This window comes from Lolium perenne, chromosome 7 (genome assembly GCF_019359855.2).
Source record: "Lolium perenne isolate Kyuss_39 chromosome 7, Kyuss_2.0, whole genome shotgun sequence".
In the NCBI taxonomy this organism is placed as follows: Eukaryota; Viridiplantae; Streptophyta; class Magnoliopsida; order Poales; family Poaceae; genus Lolium; species Lolium perenne.
The window spans coordinates 217,220,718-217,242,657 of NC_067250.2; the positions used below are offsets into that span (position 1 = coordinate 217,220,718).

At 47.4% G+C, this 21,940-nt stretch overlaps 2 long non-coding RNA genes across 4 annotated transcripts; one reads left to right on the forward strand and one right to left on the reverse strand.

Moving 5' to 3' along the window:
* Positions 1-1,249: 1,249 nt before the first annotated feature.
* LOC127314181 (uncharacterized) lies at positions 1,250-2,751 on the reverse strand. Its single transcript, XR_007859469.2, has 4 exons — positions 2,612-2,751; positions 2,061-2,129; positions 1,820-1,907; positions 1,250-1,659 (listed from the first exon to the last, which is right to left on the reverse strand). It is a non-coding gene; the product is annotated as an uncharacterized lncRNA (long non-coding RNA).
* Positions 2,633-8,642, forward strand: LOC127314180 (uncharacterized). 3 transcript variants are annotated; one of them, XR_007859468.2, is made up of 6 exons: positions 2,633-3,049; positions 3,494-4,099; positions 4,489-4,525; positions 4,634-4,709; positions 4,827-5,235; positions 5,472-8,642. It is a non-coding gene; the product is annotated as an uncharacterized lncRNA (long non-coding RNA). The 3 variants fall into 3 exon arrangements; XR_007859467.2 differs by lacking the exon at positions 4,489-4,525 and having other exon boundaries at positions 2,636-3,049; positions 4,827-5,061; positions 5,140-5,235; XR_007859466.2 differs by lacking the exon at positions 4,489-4,525 and having other exon boundaries at positions 2,637-3,049.
* The last annotated feature ends 13,298 nt before the right edge of the window (positions 8,643-21,940 follow it).

Genomic DNA, 21,940 nt, shown 5'->3' on the forward strand with positions numbered 1-21,940 from the left:
ATCACCCTATGTTAGAAGAATTTAATGCTCTAATTCGGAATGACACATGGTGTTTAGTGTCATTGGACTTGTACAAAGCTCGTTGGGTGGTTCGTGATTTCACTCAACAAGATAGTGTTGATTAGGGGGGGGGGGGGGGGGACTTTCAGTCCGATGGTCAAGCCTGCAAAAAATAGTGTTGTGCTCAATCCTACACATCCAAGTCATGGCCTATTCATCAATTAAAATTTTAAATGTCTTCCTCCAAAATGAACTTGCTAAAAATGTGTATTGCACGCAACCCTCTGGATTTGTGGATTCTTCTCGCTCCACTCATGTTTGCTGACTCAACAAATCTTTCTACGCCTTAAACAAGCTCGTCGGACTTGGTTTCGTCGATTCACCTCTTTTTTTTCATTCTCTTGGCTTTGTCTCCTCGAAGAGTGATTCTTCTCTCTTAATTCTTTGTACACCTCATACCACCACTTACCTTCTCTTATACGTTGATGATATCATACTCATCGCCAACACTACCTACACGCTTCATAACATTATCGAATCACTTTACCATGCGTTTGTCATGCGTGAACTTGGAGATATTCATCACTTCTTGGGCATCAATGTGCATTAGACTCCACATGTCTTTTTCTTGTATCAACAACAATGCGCCCTAGAGCTTCCCGAGCATGCCAATATGCTCAACTGCAATCCTATTTCTACATCTTCAGATATCAAGTCCAAACTGCCGGGTTCCGACGAAAATCAAGAATCCGATCCATCTCCCTATCGGAGCCTCGCAGGTGCTCTGCCATCCCGATTTCTCTTACGCCATGTAGCAAACGTGCATGTTCATGCATGACCCGAGAGAATCCCATCTTCAGATTGTCAAGAGGATACTTCGGTATGTTCAACGCACCTCCCATCTTGGTCTTCAGCTCCATGTCAACTTCTCCAATAAGTTGGTCCCTATTCCAGTGCCGATTTGGCGGGCTGACCTGACATCCGGAAGTCCACCTTCCTATTTTTTTTTCCTTGGCAAGAATCTGGTATATTGGTCTTCAAAACGGCAACACACTGTTTGCCGCTCCAAGGCAGAAGTGGAATACGTGTAGCAAACACACAAGCATTTACCTAGTCTACACTATCTACATCTACACTATTTAAAAAGGAGGAAGATGTTCCTTATTCTGCCAACCAGAACAATACGTCAAGATTTTGGTCGTCATTTGGGATCCCCACCACGCCAACTTGGGCCATAATGGGCCAGTAGTATCAGGCAAAGCAGGACATATATGGAAGCACATATCAGGCAGTTAATCTCCACATACAGTAATCGGGAGCAATCACGCTCCAGTAATCGGGAGCAGTTAATCACGCTCCAGTAATCGGGAGCAGTATCTAATTTGGAAGCAATCACGCTCCAGGTATATTTGGGAGTAATCGGGCCAGTAATTACGCTGGAGGCATATTTGGAAGTAATCTCCACATACATGGAAGGACGTGAATTGCTTCTTGGGTGCAATCATAAAAGCTTCAGAATTTTGCCATCTTCAACCTACAGACTACTATGCCAATGCAACTAAGCTTCGGACACGCCTGCTCGAAGAGGATATAATGGCATCAAGGTCGTACCCTCGCTTCGCCTGGAATCCCCCCTTGTAACTTCTTCTTTTCTTATAACTGCATAAAAGGTTTCACTTGTTAGTTTCACTGATATATACATGTGTTCCTCTCATTTCTCAGGCATGTAGCTTCAGATGGGAGTTCTTATTTACCATGCCATACTAGCTGACAGAAATGTGAGTCATCTGAATAATTACACTCTTGGTACTTATCTCACCTGAACCTAAACTGTTGGTACTTATTTTAGTTCCTCACATGAACATGACATGACACTCTCCATTGTCCCTTGTGATGAACATGACGCTCTGTCAAGATTTTTAGTTAGCCGGTAGATTTAGTTAGGCAGAGAAGTACATTACAGTTAGCCAGTAGATTTAGTTGGACATAGGGAGTATAGAGAATGTGCACAGGGACACTGTTATCTCTGTCAACATAAAATCATGTGGGGGAGCATTTACCTTTTCTGATTTGCTGTTTTGCTTCAGCTCTTTCCATACCTGAATATAGCAGCAAGGATTCTCTACACCCTGATAAATAGTTTCATCACAATTAGTTGCAAATTCACCATCTAATACTTGAATTCTTTGAACAACGCTGAACACACACGCCCCTAAGGTTAACATTGGAAAAGAATTACCATGGTCCTCCTTTTCTTTCTGCATCTAAGAGCTCAGTGCAGTCACATTCAAGTAAATGAGTAGAATTGTATATATCAATCAGACCAACCATTTTCTTCTTGGGTTAAGATCATCCTAGGTAATGGGGAGTGGAGAGCCATAGTTTGAGACTGCATTGCAGCCATAATGTTATGGCATGACCAAATCTTTGTAGGTTATGATGTATCTAGCAAACCTGCACAATCTACACTACTTAAAAAGGAGGAAGATGTTCCTTATTCTGCCAACCAAAACAATACGTCAATATTTTGGTCATCATTTGGGATCCCCAGCACGCCAACTTCTACACTCCTTATTCTGCTACATCTCAATACGTAAGTTTTGGTCGTCACCTCTTTCCACCGATGGCCAACATGGGCCCATCCTTGATTCGTCTCTCCCGCAAACCTCGCCTCCTCCCGGGAAAATAGCGTCATCAAAACCGTCTCCTCAGTCAATCCACCTAGCACAGCGCCCGCCGCCCCTCCCATCGGCACACCTCCCGTGGCCCCGGCTCCCTTGTCAACGCTCCGCAGTCGCGTAATCGACGCGGAGGCAGACGCCAGCGTGAGGAAGACGAGTTGGGCTCCCCGCCCACGACCACCCCGATTGCGGCTGAGGCGGGCGAGGATCTGGCTCCGGAGGAGGATGACGCACTCTGGTGTACACCTTCGTCCTTTGCCTCCGAGCGTTCCCACAGTTCAAGGGGGAAGTCATGGAGCTCGAGGCTGCCAATCCACCACCGCGCCCGTCCAGGCGGATGACCTCCTCGATGGAAACTGGATCCTCATGTGAGCCTTCACTTCCTGCCTTCTTGCTTTCAGTATTCACTCCATTCAATCTGTTGTGCAAAAATGGAGTAGGAATTATTTGGAGAATGGAGTAGGAATTATTTGGGGAATGGAGCAGGAACCAACCGGATCCAAAGAACAATACATAAGATGTACACCGGATCCAAAGACATAAAACCATACATGGAATTAATTTCTGTTCCGTTCTCCCCAAACAAGAACACCCAAAATTGACATGAGGCCACATGAAGAAAAGAAGGAAAAGAATTCCAAAAGAAATTTTGTAATATGGATTAATCATAGATAAAAAAATTCCATGAGAAAAGGATCTGAATCTTATGAATCTTGATTGAAAGAAAAACAATCAAGAGAAAGGCTCCAAGAAAAATAATCAAGAACCGATTTTCTAAATGGATTCCCGTGGGCTGCCTCTCATGTGTGCAGGAGGGCGACGAGCTCGCCGTGGATAGCCGCACAGGAGGTTGGAGAGAAGCTCGCCTGTGGAGGAGGATGTCGACAAGGACGGCGGGGAGGGGCGGTGCGCAGAAGAGCAGCAAGGACGAGTATCAAGGTTTGGATCCGGCGCTACGGCCTGGCATACGCTGTGCTCTTCTTCGTCCATGGTCAGCTGTGGAGAGAGAGGGAAGGAGTGGGGAGTCAAGACGATGGGCATGATAGGATAAGGAGAAAGGAGGACAGCTTCACGGGAGGCAGGCAAGCTGTGCTGTGCACACTTTGGGTCCTTTAGGGAGAAGAAGGTGTACATGACAAGGCTGTTTTTGCAATAGTGCAGCTAGCACAAATATCCAGGGACCGATGGCCAGGATATGCCTGGGACGCCCACGCCGATGTAGAATCGCATCGTCGGGTGGAAAGGTGTGCCAATTGTAGATATGTCTGCATCCAGATGCATTGGGTCAGGCAGCGAAGAATTCCCAGGGATGGATGGACTACAAGATCTTTAAAAGGTGCTACAGTTTGTGGGAGGCAAATGTTGGTGTTAGGGAACTTTAGAAGGAAATTTTCATGAAGGAAGCAACATTCCAGAAGGTATACATCTCTATATCCAGTTTTAGGTTTCTTACTCTTTTTTAATTTGTTATACCACAAGCATGGAGCTTTGAACGCTCAGAATATGTTTTATATGTTGATCCCCATTCTTTACTTCGAAGAATAAAAATACAATGGTTTGTTTATGTAGAACCAATCACATCTTGGAGCGGAGCAGGCTCAAGTTGCTTCACTTTTGGTTTTTGCATGTCCATGTCAAATTGGGAGTTTGTCGGGGAAAAGAAGTAATTTTGCGTAGAATTTAGCAGTCCTGATGGTGTATATATTTTCTTGCTGCATTTTGGTTGAACCATGCCTCCTCTCCTCAAAGATCTAGATGTGCATGCTTCCTAGACTAATTGCTTTATGTTGGTGAATCCGAATTTCAGTGGACATCTCAGCCGAAAGAGTTCAACTCCAATATTTGTATGCATTTTATCCCCGTTTCCTGTTTTATGGTGAATCTATTTAGAATTTCAAATTTGACCAGGGTTCTTTATTTGAATTTAATAAATTTAAATTTATTCATAATAGGAATGCAACGTGCCAGAAGAAGAAACAAATCGGGATAGCCCGACCATGAAAGGAAAATAAATAGTAAGAAGGGAATGTAAGTTTAAGTGAAGAACCGAAGGGCCCAACAATTCATTTTGTGTTTGTTTCATGTTTTGTTCATAAAAGGTCGTTCGTTGTGCAGTATTAGCTTGATTTGTCGCACTTTTGTCAGGGTTCATCGGACATGGACTTCTTCAGTGAATGTGGTGATGCTACCAGATTGAGAATTTGGCAAATCATTGGCAAAGCGAGTTTGAGTGTCAAGTTTATTCATCAATTGACCAACATACTGGTAATAGGGTGGAAATCAGAAAATACAAAATTACTTTGAGCACTGATCTGATGTTGCATGGATCCTCTGTGAGATCAGATTATTCAGGTTGTTGAGACATCCTGATATAGTTGAGGTCAGACATATAATGCTATTTCCATCGAGGAGACTTCCAATAATATTTGTGTTGTATTTGAGCTGATGATGGGTGCAGACCTCCACCAAGTCACCTTGGCCAATAATGATGTAACCAAAGAGCCCATCAATTCTCTCTATCTGATAATTCGCGCACTGAAAGTTTTTCATACTGGTATGCTACTCCCTCCGATTAATTTCCACCTAATATTCATGATTTCCTGCATGATAATGTTGCTACTACATAGGGCTCCTGAGCTGTGTGTGTCTTTCTTTACCAAGTTAGTCTTCACAGCTCTATTGTTGTTTGTTAGGATATTGTGTGCGCTAATTTTCATAGAACTAGGCCTCATTCAACTCTGAGCAGGCTATGTTGTTTAATAGTATCATGCATTATTCTTGGGTACATAGAAATAAAAGAAGATAACAATGGGACGATGTGACCAGCGCTGTGCAACCATGGAACGCCTGGTTGCCAACGTCGCGGATCCGGTGAAGTCAAGGTCTGCCACTCCGCGTCCGTTGGCGCCGAGGGCTGGGCCGCCACCTTGCTGTGAGCCTCGCTGCCTCGTACTGTTAGACCTCTGAAATTAACTCTACACTGCAAGCATTGGCATCTCGTCCATATGCCAAATAATCTCTGATGTGTCTGCTACGATGTTGACTACAAAAGGGGAAGTTGATGATACCTCTGATTTTGGCATACGGACCTGAACCAGCTGGCTGCTTCTCAGGTAATTAAACAACAAGCTATTCTCCAGTTCAGTTCAAGAAAGCCTAAGGTATGTAAGCGGAACTATCTCTACAACTAACTTTACATGTTTTCTTGCTTGACGAAGATGCCACATCTTGAGGTAAGGTTGGTATGAATATCCTGTAGAACACTTGAAATGAAAATAGGTTGAGCCTCAATCGTTGCAGGTTCAAGATTTCACACTGTTGACAACTTTGTATGCTTCAATGACCTTTTTTTGCAATTGATTCCGCTTATGCAAGGTAAAGATGCACTGGTGGTAAATTTCACCTGTGTTCACTGGACCAAGAAAATGAATTCTTTTGGCAACAAAATTTTCAGGTAATTTGTGCAGTGCTACATATGTATGTTTAGCACAGAGCTACTCGAAGCAAGTGCGCTTATGTCTATAAATAAACAGATGGTTTTTCTGCCAACTGAATAGGCTTATTTCCTATCAACTTTAGTTCCATTGTTCTACTTGCAGCTTGAAACTTACGTTGGTAATGGTGGAGCAAGAAAAATCTACAACAAACATCATTACTAATGAAAAGATTGTGAATAGTATAGCAGATCATAAATAAGAGTTATCACCGTGCAGTGATTGGCTCCATCTTGATTAGTCTCTTAAATGATATTTGCATATTGATCCTGGTAGTTTGGAGAGGAGTGACAAACATATCACTCCCTTTTGTATTTAAAAATCGCATTAAGGTAGTTAGTTGAGGCAAACTGGTTAACCTCAGTAGCTATATGGGGGGATTTTACAATTTTCCATTTTGTGTGTCACTGACATGTGGCAAATAATAGACACTTCAAAGAAAAGTTTGGAAAATCATAAAATATCCCAGCTAGATGTGATTCTTGTAGCAGCAAACTATATTGCCATTGTATTTTCTTCAGCGACATACAAGAAAGTTAAATCATATTATGTAACCCTGAGATCGAGTAGCATTGTGCATTGAGGATTTTCACCATATTATGTAAACTGTGGACTTAAATACAAATCTGTCAGGGGTACCAACCATATAGTTGTTATCTAGCTATCATCACACAAACAGATTACGGGCCATATTGTTTTGTTCAAGCATTCCCCTTCAAGTTAAAAATGCTACACTACACACTACTCAAGATGCACATGAAGTTCTCAGATCTATATGAACTATTCATATTGTCTATTACGAAGATGTCAACAGAATTCAGGTTTGTTTGTTTTACTATTGCATAATAAGCTATATTTTCTCGTTGTAGAAATGCTGGTTTTATTGAACAATTTGAACTTCTCACAGCACTGAAGTAAATCTCTACTATATACTCCCTCCGTTCCTGAATATAAGCCATATAGTTTTTGAGAAAAATTTCAAAATATAGGCTTTAGTGCGACACACCACTTGTATGGAATTTTTTTTAGGGATTTGATTAGATATTTTTTTTTATCTTATGCAAAGTCCTCTATTTCTCATGTCAAATGTATAGGGGTAATCCCGCCCAAACCTGGTGTAGTTTTCTTTTAATATGCGTTCTTTAATTTCCATGTCAAAAACTATACGGTTTATATTTAGGAACGGAGGGAGTATATTGATGTGCTTATGGAAGATTCAGAAAACACCCCAGGTAGCATGACAGCTATAAGTTAGTACAAGGAAAACACCACATGCTCTGGATCAACCACAGTAGCTATAATGATCCTTTCATATCTCTTGAGTGGACGAACTAAGATTTCATTACTGGTTCTACACGAACACTGTGCACCATTATCCATTACCTCATGACCCAGCTCAAGGAAGCAGATCCGAGTAGAAAGTTGCGGACGCTGGGCTCCTATTATGTACCTCGCAAGCAGAGCGCCTCCACAATGCTACGATGCTCCCCTGAAGAACCACCGCATGTACCTGCAAGTACGATCAATCAAACCCAATAACCACTGACTGCGTACGCACAGATTTGAGAAAATATTTGAACGACTTCAGAGTTCCCTTTCTGTACATACCCTGATGAAAATACTTAATGACTTCATATTTGTGAGGAAGCAGAACTCCTGTGTGTACCTTGCAGTAGCCGCCACAGTAATCATTAAGATGAGATGTCACCTTTCTTTAAAAAATAGACATAAGATTTTCCTAGGTGGCCTCGCAAATCCCACGCGCATGTATTTATTACCACTTTCCTAAAAAGTTGCATATGTATGACCCATCGATTTGGTTAGCAACCAATCCATCCGCATCATTCTCGAATACCCAAATATTGCTCTACCTTCGAGCCAATAAACTGGGCACGCAAACCACGACCTATGCAAACAGCTACAACAGCGAAAATTAGTGGAGCACGTCGACGTATCGATTTGGTTTCGGGTAAGTTTGATGAGTCACTAATGTTTACTGTCTATAATTAGCTACAGGCAATGCGCAATCAGGTTGGGAGCTCGGAAATCTTACCGAGCTAGCTTCCTCGTTTGTGCAACGCGGGGAGGGGCAGCGGGATGGTGACACCATGGCGTGGCGGGAAGAGGTGGCGGCGGCCTGCAGGGGCTTCGCGTCGATCTCCATTGTGGCTCTAAGGAGGACCCGTCGCTGGGGGAAATTGGAGGGGGCACGGTTGCTCTCGACTATGGCATGCCGCTGCGGCTGGCTATGCAGCATATAGGATGTGGCTCGTCGGTGGAGAAAGGCAGGAGAAGACAAGAGAGGAAGAGAGGTGAGATGCGTGGTGACTGGTGTGAGATTGGGAGCTACCTACTACTGTTCTGTGAGTGGTGTTGTTGTGTGAGTGGTACTACCGTGCTACTGCGATTCTTTCCACGGTCGGACATAGTGTTGTTTCATCTTCAGTTTGTCTAATTGTGAATACTATGGTTAGAGCATCTTCAGCCACGTCCCCCAAAGCGTCCCCCAAACCGCGCCGGATTGAGCGTTTGGGGACGTGTTTTGTTCGTGCCGCCTTTGGGGGACGTCGCTCCCCAGCCGCGTCCCCCAAACGCCGCCCCCAAATGAATATTGGTGCACGAAAATAAAGGTTTTTATTCAATTTTGATTATATATTACAAAGTTTGAATGAAAACGGCTAGATTTCATCTAAACCTAGACTACTGACCCCCCGGCGGTGCGTTCGACGGCCCCGCCCCGTCGTCGCCTCCCCTACGCCACAGCTCCTCCTGTGCGCGCCTCCTCTCCTTGCGTTCGGCGGTGGCCAGACGGTGCTGCTCCCGCCGCGCGTCCTCCTCCGCCCTCCCCTGCAGGGCCGCCTGGAGGGAGAGCTCGACGGCGCGACGAATCTGCGCCTCTTCGCGGGCACGGGCGTCGTCCTGGAGCTTCTTCTCCGACTCGAAGGACTCGACGAGCGCGCGTTACTGATCGGCCGTCTCGTCCGGGTGCGGCCCGTCGTCGTCGGACCACTCGAACTCGTCGTCGTCGTCGTCCTCCACCTCGGTCTCCTCCGCCTCGGCCTCCTCCTCCTCCATTGGCGCCTCCTCCTCCACATCTGTTGGCGCCTCCATCATCGCCGCCGCCAACACGGCGTCCTCCGCCGCCAACTGGTCCGCCCGCCTCCCCCATAACGCCCTCAGCGCCGCCTCCCGCTGATGATGCTCCTCCGCCGACTCCCGCCGCCGGCGCTCTATCGACTCCCGCCGTTCACGGTACAGCGCCTCCCGCTCACCGCGCTGGCGCTGGCGCTCGTCAGCCCACCGCTGCTCCATCTCCGCCCGGTACCGGCACTGCCGTCGCGCCTCTGTCTCGTCGAGGCGTCGGACGCCGCAACGGTGGCGTCTGCTGCTCCTACCACGCTGCTGCTGCCGCCGCGGCTCGCCGGCGGCGGGGCCATGGGCGCGAACGCCGCCGAGATCCGCCGCTGCGCTGCCTCCCGCTGGCGGCGGGCCTCGCGTGCATTGCTTCCCGCCGCTGCTGACGGTGTGCACGCCATCGCTCTTCCCGGGCCGCTGCTGAGGGGTCGGTGTCGACCTGCGTTTCCGGGACTGCAAGTGCAGGGGACGGCGGTGGAGGGAAGTGGCCAGCGCCGGGGCGGTTCGCCATTGCTACTGGTGGTGGAGGAGACGGCGGTGGAGCGACGAGGGCTGTGTTTGTTGCCGGCGGGGTGTGGTGGCTACCGTTGAGCCGGGAGACCTTTTATAGACGCCGGCGTCGGGAAGAAAGCGCGGAACAAAGTAGAAGAGGCGGGAAGATCGCGCGGGAACGGGCGGTGGCGTGCGAACGCCGGCGACGCGTGGAGGCTGCGCAGCACCGACGAGACGTCTCGCCTGCCCCTCCATCGCCATTAAGGCTAAACCTTGCTATTTTGACAGGGAAAAAATGGAAAGCGGTAGCATATGGGAATCAAACATATCATTTCAAGAAGAGCTGCGGATCGGCGAGTTATACTTGTTCAGGGGCTGCTGGTTTTCGAAGAATAGGATATTCACAGGTTACACGACCAGTTCACAATCTATACTGCATGTTATAATAAATGCAGTTTACTTGTAAAGTTGTGCGCTTCTGCAAGAGGTGTTGGGGCCCCGGGCAGTGAAATGGCCCCAAGAGGGCGTGCTCGATTTAGCCCCAAAAGCATCTGGCTTGCTGACATAGGCATCCCAAATGGGCCTGCCGAATATAGTACCCGGGGTTTATTGAAGGCCCACTACCCGAAGAATAAGAAGATTCGGGAGCCCAAGATGCGTTTAAGGAAGAAATAGAGTTGTAATAGGAAGTGTTGTTTGTAATCTGGCGGGACGAGTTAGAAACCGTCCCGGACTCTGTAAACTTGTATAGCACGAGTCCCTCGGCTTCACCTCATATATAAGGGGGAGTCGAGGGACAAAAGAGAGAATCGAATCATTATCTGCAAACCCTAGTTTTCATAGTCGTCGAGTACTTTTCGGCTGAAACCTTCGAGATCTACTTGCCCTCTACTTCTAACTAAACCCTAGCCTACAATCCATAGGCATTGACAAGTTAATCCCTTGTCAATTGGCGCCGTCTGTGGGAACTAGAGGCGTAAGGAGCTGATCTCGATGGCACGCTCAAGATCTTCGACATCGTCAACCGCAAGCAACACAATGGATCGAGGTAAACAGATCGCTACTGGTCTTGTCGATTTTGTACCTCACCCACCGAGGTATACACGGGATGAAGATGGCAAAAGCCTGCGGAGCAACTCGATTAAAAATCTTTGGCGACTCACAGTTGGTGGCTCAGCAAGTTATGAACCAATGTGATGCAATCAATGATAGCATGATGGCATACAAGGAGGTGTACAACGAGCTTGAGAAGTTATTCGATGGATGCGAAGTAAATCATATTAGCAGGTTGAGCAACGACGAAGCCGACGTTCTTGCAAACATCGGGTCACAGTGCCTTCCAATCCCGCCAGGTGTATTCTGGGAAGAGATAACAGAGAGATCCACTAAGCCAACAAAGTCAAAAAAGAAGGAGAAGAAACCCTCGGGGGCTGCCAAGGAAAAGCAAGAGGACGAAGAAGAGGATCAGGACTTGGTCATGGTGATACAGATACCGTGGATGCAGCCGTACATATCATACATCATGAGGAAAGAAATACCCGATGATCCAGTTGAAGCAAGGCGAGTAATTCGACGCTCCAAAGCTTTTACGGTGGTCAAGGGAGAATTGTATAAGCGAAGTATTTCAGGCGTTTTGCAAAGGTGCGTTACACCCGAAGAAGGAAGAATAATCCTGAAGGATGTACACGAAGGAATATGTGGCCACCACGCAAGTAGTCGAGCTATCGCAGCCAAGGTTTTTCGGGCAGGATTCTACTGGTTGACAGCAATCGAGGACGCCAAGGACATAGTAAGAACTTGCGACGCATGTCAAAGGTTCGCCGCAAAACCTCACTCTCAAAGCGAGCTAGCACCAATACCATTGTCTTGGCCCTTTGCTCAATGGGGACTTGATATGGTGGGTAAGTTACACAAATCCTGGCCAGAGGAAAGGAGTACATGCTAGTAGTCATCGATAAGTTTACAAAGTGGATAGAAGCGAAGCCGATAAATTCACCGAGATGGAGCATCCGCAGTAAAAATTCGTAAAAGGCCTCGTCTTCAGATTTGGAGTGCCCCACAAAGCATCGTCACGTACAACGGCAAGAACTTCACATCCCATGAATTCAAAGATTATTGCGAAGAGGTGGGTATTAAGCTGAACTTTGCGTCGCTTGCACATCCTCAAACCAATGGGCAAGTCGAGAAAGCCAATGGCATCATCTCGCAATGGTATCAAGAAGCGCTTGTTAGGACCACCGGAAAAAGCTCGACATACCTGGCCGGAAGAACTACCAAGCGTGTTGTGGAGCATCCGAACAACACCAAACACAAGAACGCAGAAACTCCGTTTTTCCTGGTTCATGGAGCAGAGGCGTACTACCAATCGAGATAGAGCACAACTCTCCACGTGTCGCTGAATATGATGAAGAAACGTCGAGAAGAGTGCTAGAAGACGACGTCGACGCACTTGATGAAGCCCGAGATGAAGTATTATCTCGGGTAACCAAATATCAACGGGACTTGAAGAATTACCACAATCGACGTTTGCGGCCAAGATCTTTTCGTGTGGGAGACCTAGTTCTTCGGCTCACGCAAAAAAGTCATGAAAAACTCGAGTCACCATGGCTTGGCCCTTACATTGTCACGGAAGTAATTGGAGGAGGAGCATACAGAATAAAGGACAAGAAGACAGGGGTGGAGGAGCCAAACCCCCGGAACGTGGCGCAACTTAGGCGTTTTTACGCCTAGAGTCAAAATATAGTCTTTGTAAAGCTTCAATGTACCGAAACGCCCGCGAGTTTTCAGACGCACTCTTTTCCTTTTTCGGGGCACCGAGTGGGGCCGGAGAAGGTTTTTAATGAGGCGGGCTCGCGGTGCTGCAATATAATAAAGATAGTGACAATATAACTTTTCTTCTTTATCGACATGACCAAAGTCTTCGCTCCGACGAATTTCAATATAGTTCATCGACAAAAGGAAAAACTTGCCTTGGTATTCAAATACCTCGTGAGTCAACAAAAATACAAAATAGTACTCAATAAAAAGCTTGGGGGCTCATATTCGCCTTAAATATATAAATGCCTTGGTTCAAAACCTCGCAAGTATACAAATATAGTAAAGAGTCACCGAAACACTGGGGCTAAACAAACAGAGAAATATAATGATTGCTTTACAATATAGTCATGGATTACAAAGAAAAAATATCTACAAGAAGAAACTAACTAGTCTTGATTCAATATGTCATCAAGAGTAACCCTGTTTTCCTCAGAGCAGCACCAAGAAAATCGGCATAATGGCCATCGGCAAAAAGTCGGCATCCATCCGAAGTAGGTCTTCAATCATCTCTTCGGCTATAGGCGTAACCTTCGTGTTAATCCTGTCAACACCAACTCTCCGACGTTTTACTTTTTGGTGAACCTTCTCGACAACCCGGGTAAGGTCAAGCTTCGAGTGGCGATTTGGAGCATGATAAGAGCAAATCCGGGCGCCGGCTACTAGTTGAGCTTTGACAAAATCATGGATACTGCGAGCATCCTTGAACCTTTCCATCAATTCAGGAAGAGTTTTTGGTTGGACGTTCCGAGAAACATGGAGTTGTAAACCATGGACAAGGTTTTGGTACAGAAGTCAAGGAAATCGCGAGTTTGAGAGGCGCGATCTTGAAATCTGACAATTTGACGGGTCCTCTCTGGGGTAGCCCAAAACAACGAACCATGGTCCAGGGAAAGATTAACAAGGAGGGTTGTCCTAGCATTTACCCTCTCTTCCTCAGCAAAGATCAACAAAGGCACCTATCAAAACAAAGAAGTGGAAACCTCTAAGAAACAAGAGCATGAAGATAAAAATATCGGCGATCGAAACAGGCATACCCGACATATCTGCACTGCTTCATTCATTAATTCGAGCATGAAATTTTCTCGAGTAGTTGCCTTTTCAGCCTCGGAAGCAGCAATTTCCTTAGCAGCCACGGCTTCGTGAGCTTGTTGAAGAGCAATTTTTTCGGCTTCAGATGACTTACGAGATTGCTCCATCATCACAAGTGTTTGCTTCTTCGCATACCGAAGTTGCCGCCGGTTCATCCAGCTTCTTGCGACAAGGTATCGTCGACAGTGCGATATCGGCAAAAGCTCTCCTCGCACGAGAAGAAGGCGATACATTGGAAGGAGCGGAAGTTGGGGTATAGTTATCAAATATCAACTGAAATTTAGACAAGACAACATCAAATGACAGATAGAGTTTTTCATTAATTTCTTGGAATCATTACAAGGGCACTACAGTAGAGCTAAAGAAATAAGTGTCGCCAAAACAACTACTTTGGCAACAAAAGCAAAAGAAATGAAAAAGAAACAAGGAGGCATGCAACTAGACCTCCGGCCTCGAGGAGCTAGGAGTCGAAGTCGGCTTGATCCCCAGATACGCCAAGATCTTCTTAGTGTTGGGCTTGGCTGCCTTGATCAGCGACCTCCATCTCGAATGCTCTATCCGGCTGGTGTCGCCAACCTTCATCCAATCAAGCGTACGTTGGTCAAGCGCAACCGGGGCAACAAGATCTCAACAAGAACCTTCATATTCTCCCTGACGCATCTTCAATCCCAGGTCTTCCGACGAATTGAAAAGCTTGGCAAGGGCAAGGAAAGTCGAAGGTTCCTCTTTCTTCGGGGAAGAAGTAGGGGAACAACGCCGACAAACTTGCACCGGCATTGGCCACGCCTTCCACGAATTTCGCGCCCATGGAACTCCAGAAGAGAAAGTGCATCAAGGAGAGGGTCATTGACGGGATTCTCCAGATCAAAATCTTGGTTTGTTTGGGCTGCCACACGAGACAAACCATTAGTCAAAAACCAAGAAACAGGAAGTACAATAGAAGGGGTTGATGATATTACTCAGCGTACGTCGACTTTGCGACTTCGTACGCTTGATGATCTCTTGTTCACGCACGCTTTGTGCAGTTTTCTGCTCATCTAAGGCAGATTCGGCATCTTTGAGCCTTCTCTGCAGCTCCTCGACACTAGCAGCTTTCACCTTGGCTTCATCAACCTCGGCCTTGGCTTTGCTAGCAGCAAGTTCAGCTTTCTTGCGAGCCGCCTCACTTTGCTCGAGTTTTTGAGCAAGTGCGTCGACACGTTCGTTGGCCTCTCGAAAGTTTTTCTTCGAGATATAAAAAAAAAAAGAAAAGAAAGATCAAAAAATAGCGACAAGCAACAGGAATAGAAAGTCAAAGAAAAATAGCAAGTATAAAAGTCGTTACCTTCGGCTCATGGCATATTCACGGTACTCCAACAAATTGGGACCCGATCCGAAGAAGCTCTTTGATCATTGGCTGTTCAAAGGTAAGTACATCAAAAGAAACGTCGGCATGAAAAAGAGAAAAGGTGTGAAAAAACAAAATAAGGAAAATATAGATGCCGACAAACTTACATCATCTAAGAGCAGAGTCGACGAACTGCCCAACTGAGGGGCAGGATCAACAATCTTTTCAACCCGTGTCCTTTTTGGTGAAGGGGCACGGGGGCTCGAAGGAGGAGTAGATGTATCAACATTTTGTTGAGGAGGCGACGATTCCTCCCCTTCAACTGGTTTTTCTCAAATAACTAAAGTATGTGACGTGCTCGTTCGAGCAGCCACATCTAAAGTTGGTGTTTCTTCATCATCACTTTGTGACAAAATAGTGGCAGCATAAAAAGCAAGGCAAAATAAAATTCTTCAAATAGAAAAGGAAAAGAGCAAGGAACCTACGAGCTGATGATACTCTCGATATATGGATCATAAGCTGCTTTTCGAGGTGAAGGAGCAAGCTTTCTTCGGGTTTCGAGGTCCCGGAATCTTCGGCATTGCTCCTTTTCCTTTTGCTCTTCGGAGAAACAGCAGGAGGAGGAGATTGTGCTGATGTTGTATCTTCAGAGGCAGCATCTTTCTCAGTAGATCCCGCAGATTTTCGAGAATCTGCGGGTTCATTCACAAAAGAGGGGGTCTCTGGTTGACATCATCGACAACGGCTCTTTCTTCGACCTCTCCATCCTCGTGAAGAGGAGGAAGGGAAGCCATAGTAGGATGATTCTACAAAGAAATAGTGACAAAAGAGAATAAGTGAGATACCACCGCAAATAAGATACGAGGAACAGTTCAAAACAAGATAAAACTTCGAGAAGACAAAATACCTCGGGAAGAGGATTGGAAGCACCGTATGGTTCCACTCGACAGAGGAGGGAATAGGATCCTTCTTGCCTAATCGAGAAATTCTTCGAACCAATTTTTCCAAGTCCTTTACGTAAAGATCACCGGAGATTCTGTTGGCGTCATTTTCACCGTATACGTCCAAAGGGGATTTTTGCGAGCCTGAAGAGGCTGCACTCTAATCCTAAGGAAGTAGGCAGTAATTTGAACACCGAGATAGCTCTTTGCCTCGAGTGTTTTGAAGATGACGGATACGAGCCATGAGCGCCTCTCGTCGCTTTTTCTCTTCTTCGAAGCTTCGGCATCCCAGAACGGCGACGCTGAATCCCGGCACTTCCGTCGAAAGGAACTATGTTATGCTCCGCTGCATTGGCGCTTTCTTCGTGGATGTAGAGCCATCTCTTGCGCCATCCTTGGACAGAGTCGGGAAACTTGACGTCAAGTAATCGACATCGGTGCGGACACAGATAACAACGCCACCTATGTTATAGGTGACGTTGTGAGAGCCATTGCGGCGGAGGCAGAAAATACGCTTCCACGAGCCCAATTAGGAGGGACTCCGAGGAAGCATTCGCAAAGGGTGATAAAAATAGAAATGTGGAGGATGGAATTGGGAGTCAGTTGGTGCAGCTGAATCCCATAAACAAAGAGAAGACCGCGGAGAAAATCATGAATTGGGGTAGAGAGGCCACGGATGAGATGATCAACAAAACTAACCCGATACTCCATTGGAGGCTTGGGGTAGCTTTCTTCTCTAGGAAGCGGATGGCGTCCTCCTTCGTCATGAGGCCGAGCCTCTTCAGCGTGTTGATGTCTTGATTGGAGATTTTGGATCTCTCCCACTCAAAATCCTCGGCGGCCATCTTGGATTCCGGCGTGCTTTGTGGCGAGTCGGACGCGTGCGCGGTGGCATCAACGGCGGCGGCGAGCAATGTATGTGCGTACGGAAGATTGGAGAGAGTTGGGCGCGAGGGAAGTTTTGCGAAAAGGAACAGGTGAGCGGCGCAAGCGAGGGATGAACGAAGGTTGAAGAAGGGTTTATATAAGATTCGGGTGAAGCAGTGTGCCGTTGGATGAAGAAATCGTGTGGTGAGGATGGATCTTCTAGACACAAGGGCAAAAGAGTATTTTTACTGAAATAGGCGTTACCGTACGTGCGCCAGGAAAAGCGGAGGACGTGTGTCCACTACTTGCACGACGTGTCAACGTGGTGAAAGCAATGGACCCACAGACAGAAAATTCACGACTACTTGTCAAGGATGAAGTAAATTTGATTAAGTGAAGAATGTCGACAAGGAAGTATTCAGAGATTGGCGACAGGATGAAATATTCAATACTTCGGGAGCCTTTGATCAAATACAAGTTTTTGCCCAAATGCTCGGGGGCTACTCCGACAAAAAGTAAAATTTCGAGTATGACAATATAGAAAATGTTGAGCCTACAACCAAGCACAAGTTCTTGGCTGTAGCCTCGGGGGCTACTCCCATCGGGAGCGCTGTTCGCGCACCCGAGAAATATAAAAATAAAGAGAGAAAAGAAGAAGAAGAGGAAAGAGTTCATATTGCGAAATAATGACAAAATAGCGACAAGGTGGAATAAAATGTTGAGCCTACAACCAAGCACAAGTTCTTGGCTGTAGCCTCGGGGGCTACTCCCATCGGGAACGCTGTTCGCGTGCCCGATGAAATTAACAAAGGAAAAATAGAAGAGCAAGAGAGTATATTTCGAGTTATAATTAACTCTACATATACTCCCATCGGGAGAACAATATAAGTCATATTTGACTCAATAAAATGTGCCATTCCAACAGCCGGAAAAGCACTCGACAATATATTCTCAGGACGCCAAAGTTGCGATCAATTTCTGAATGCCGCAAATTTGCGAAGGTAAGACCCAGAATCCATTCTCGCCGGGCGTGGCATCGCCAAAGACTGCGCTCTGCTACTTTTATCCGTATCAACAGATACGAAGAAAAATCCTAACGGACGCGTTAGGTACCCGATAAATTTGACTGGGACTCGACAGAATGGTAAGACCTTAAGCGGCACCTGTCGAAGTTTACACCAGTATCCCGAGATCATGTCCAGGGACGTGATTTTGAAGTAGGTTTTTGCGGATTGCCACTGGAGCAGTTAACTAGTACCTGATCCGTCAGATGAACTAGCCCCAATTACCAATATCCCTGTACAATATAGAATTTTATGAGAAGAAATATAGAAAGTTAAGGCTTTCGGGTAAAAATAAACAGTGGAGATTTTCCCTGACTTTACAATTCAAGCAAAATCTCGGGGGCTACTGACATAGGCATCCCAAATGGGCCTGCCGAATATAGTACCCGGGGTTTATTGAAGGCCCACTACCCGAAGAATAAGAAGATTCGGGAGCCCAAGATGCGTTTAAGGAAGAAATAGAGTTGTAATAGGAAGTGTTGTTTGTAATCAAGGACGAGTTAGAAACCGTCCCGGACTCTGTAAACTTGTATAGCACGAGTCCCTCGGCTTCACCTCATATATAAGGGGGAGTCGAGGGACAAAAGAGAGAATCGAATCATTATCTGCAAACCCTAGTTTTCATAGTCGTCGAGTACTTTTCGGCTGAAACCTTCGAGATCTACTTGCCCTCTACTTCTAACTAAACCCTAGCCTACAATCCATAGGCATTGACAAGTTAATCCCTTGTCACTTGCCTCCTGTCAGAAATTAGGGAGTATGAGTTAAGAAATACTCAGTATATAAGCAAACTGAACCTAAATACATTCCTATTGAAATAAATCTAAATATCATCAGTATATCCCAAATAGCATTAGGGTGAAAAATACAGATACCTGAATACTAAATCGCACACAACACATAGGCGCATAATTTGGACAAATTCAGAGATGGATATCCTATTGGCCAAACTCAGTTGTCTCAGTGGCCATTGAGATGGGACATAGTTAAACTCCATAATTTGCTTCAATACTTTTTTTAAAAATAGAAAACAGGTTTTGAACACAGGCAGGAACAGACATATAATTTGCGATCAATCATCACCGATTAAAATCATTAGAAGTGACTACTAAAAAATCATTACAAGAGGTACATATAGGAATGTTTCTCCAACTGAATCAATTATTATACTAGAAAGGTCATGGCTATCTGACAGATTTTTTTCGAGAATACACCTGGAAGGTGCATCAACCTTTATACAGGAGTGTGAGTCCTGTTGGGAAACAACCAACTGAATTCTTCGCAATGTTCATCAGGCTCCTCAAGATTCATGCAGACCTTAACCTAGGGATTAAAATGACAAATGTGTGGAGAGCATGCTAATATTAATGTCTAACTCCTCAAGTTGTAGCTGTAAGAAGACATTTTCCACACAAATATTCTCATCATTCCTCAGAAATAAGAAAAGACCAGTGGAGAAAAATGAAAAATAAACAAGATTGTTGTTCTTTCAGAGCGCACCCTATGTTCTCATGATCATGCTAGCGCAACACTTTAGAACCGAAAAAATACAAGAGAAGCACCTGAAGATCTAAATGATCATTCAAAGTTCAGTAATATTTGGACACATTTTATGTCTGAACCTACCCAAATGGGGATTTCGAATTCCTCACTGTCGACGAAGTATGCCGAGCAGGGGTACCCATCGGTGGTCGCAGCGGCGCTCCTTATTGCAGGAGGGTGGGCGGACCGGTGTCGCTCCTTGTTGCCGACTAACCCGTGGGACGGCAGCACCCCAATCCCTCCGCGCCGAGCTCGAGGATGCTCAGGTCGGCGCCAGCGGGCTGGGATGGCACAGAGTAGGAGTTCCCGGGCCAGAACGGCGCCCACTCGGGCCATGGCCCGAAGATTGCCTCCTCTATCTCCAGGCAAAGTGGCGAGGGGATCGACCATCCACTCTGGAAGCAACAGCGGAGCCCTCCATGGCGCTCGCGGTGATAGATGCCTAGGTTCCAGTGGAGACGAGTTCCACGCCTCCACCTCCGTCGGCGGGGTGGCAGGGGGAGGGGCGGTCGTCGATGCATCGGTTGGTAGGTTGGGAAGTGAGCGATTTCCATGGGAAAAGCCAAGAGGCAGGGGATGAGGAGGTCTTCGCCGCACCAGCGAAGGGAGGGGATGGTATTCTTGCCGGCGGCGTGGAAGGTCTGTGCTTGCCGTGCCACCATGAAGAGAGAAGCTTGAGAGTGGGGAACGATGAAGTGGGTGTGTTCTTGGGGTTATCTTACGGATTTCCCAAAAAGACATCATGGTACATACAATTTCAAAATTTTAGAATCTAATTGGCTTTAAATTTTAATTTCAAAATGCTACGGTTTTATTGATAATAGTATCCAATTGAGCACTAATCTGGATATCAAAATTCTATAATCATGGACTCCTTCCGTACCGGTTTATTAGGGCATCTCCAGCGGCGCGACGCATTTTAGCGTCCGCGCGCGTCCGTTTGCATCGGCCTTTTTGGTCGAAATCGACCGCGCGTCCGTTTGCGTCGGGGGTGGCTCCAGCGGCACGACGCATTTTTTTAGGACGAATCATTTTTTTTAACATGAAACATAATTTACATACTTAAAACATTAAAAAAAAACTAAACGCCTATGCTGCTCATCGTCGTTGTGTTGCTCCTCGTCGCTGTCGAGCACGATGAGCTTCGGTATGACCCACGGCCAGTAGCCATCCGGGGGAGCGTACGCCGGGCGCGCCGCCGGTGCTCAAGGTTGAGGAGGCTGCGGCTGTGGCGGCGGTGGAGGCGCCTAGGGCTGCGGCTGTGGCGGCGGTGGAGGAGGCGCCCTGGGCTGCTGCTGTGGCGGCGGTGGAGGAGGCGCCCAGGGATAAGGCTATGGCGGCGGTGGAGGAGGCGCCCAGGGATAAGGCTGTGGCGGCGGTGGCGGCGGGGAAGGAGGCGTCGCCGACTCCACTTCATCCGCCGACAGGCCCGGTTGCATGACGGCGGTGGCGTAGCGGGGCAGTGGCGGCTGCACAGGCGCTTCGTACTCGGAGACGAGGATGGCGACCTTCGCCATCTCGTCGTCCGTCATGTTCTCCGGGAAGTCGAAGTTCCGGCCCTCCGCCATGGCCTGCTGCCATTCGTGGAAGACGACAGCGACGTAGTCGTCGCTGTCGTCCTTCACCTCCTCGCTATGGTACGCGAGCGCCTCGACGTAGTCGTCGTCGTCGTACGCGGCGTAGGCTTCGTCGTCGTCATCGTCCTCACGATCGTGTGTGTTGCGTCTGCTGACGACGCGTCGGCGCCTGCTGACGATGAGCCGGCGGTGCAGGGCCGAAGGGATAATCCATGTCGCCCATGAAGCCTGCCCTTCGTCTCCTGTCCGTCTCCGTGGACAGGTACGTACGCCAAATCTCCGAGTCGATGGCGTACGCCGGATCGGCGCGGAGGTCCGCCGGCAGATACCGCCTCCTGCGCCGGATCTCCGCGGTTCGATCAGGCTCACGCGCAGGTACTGGAGGGATGGGCACCCGGCGGCAGCTGAGCCGCCAGCCGCCAGGCAGCTGCACGCCGGACCAGGCGTCGTCGCACGGCATCCATTTGCCGTGCATGAGCCTCCCCACCGTGACGGGGAGCGGGATCTTCTTGGTGCCGCTACCGGAGGCCTCGAAGTCGTTTTTCTTCCCCATGGCGTTGCAGCGGTGGTGGAGCAAGTGGAGGTGTGGTGTGGGCGAAGGAGCGACGCGGCCGGTGGACTTTTAAGGGCGGCCGCACGCGGGATACGATGCCATTGAAGGCGGCGCAGAAGCCCAGCCGCCGCCCGCCAGTGCGTGCGCAGAATAGGCAGGCGCGCCATTGATGGCGAAGGCTGCGGCGCAGACGCGGAAGCGCTGACCGCCGAAGCGGTGCCCTCGGTGCAGACTCGCTGCCAGGCGGGCCCGGTGGAGACGCGAGCGGACACTTTGCGCGTCCGCGCAGCGTCCGCAGAGACGCAAACCTGGCGCATATTTGGGCCAGGTTTGCGTCTCCGCGGACGGCCCGATCACTTTG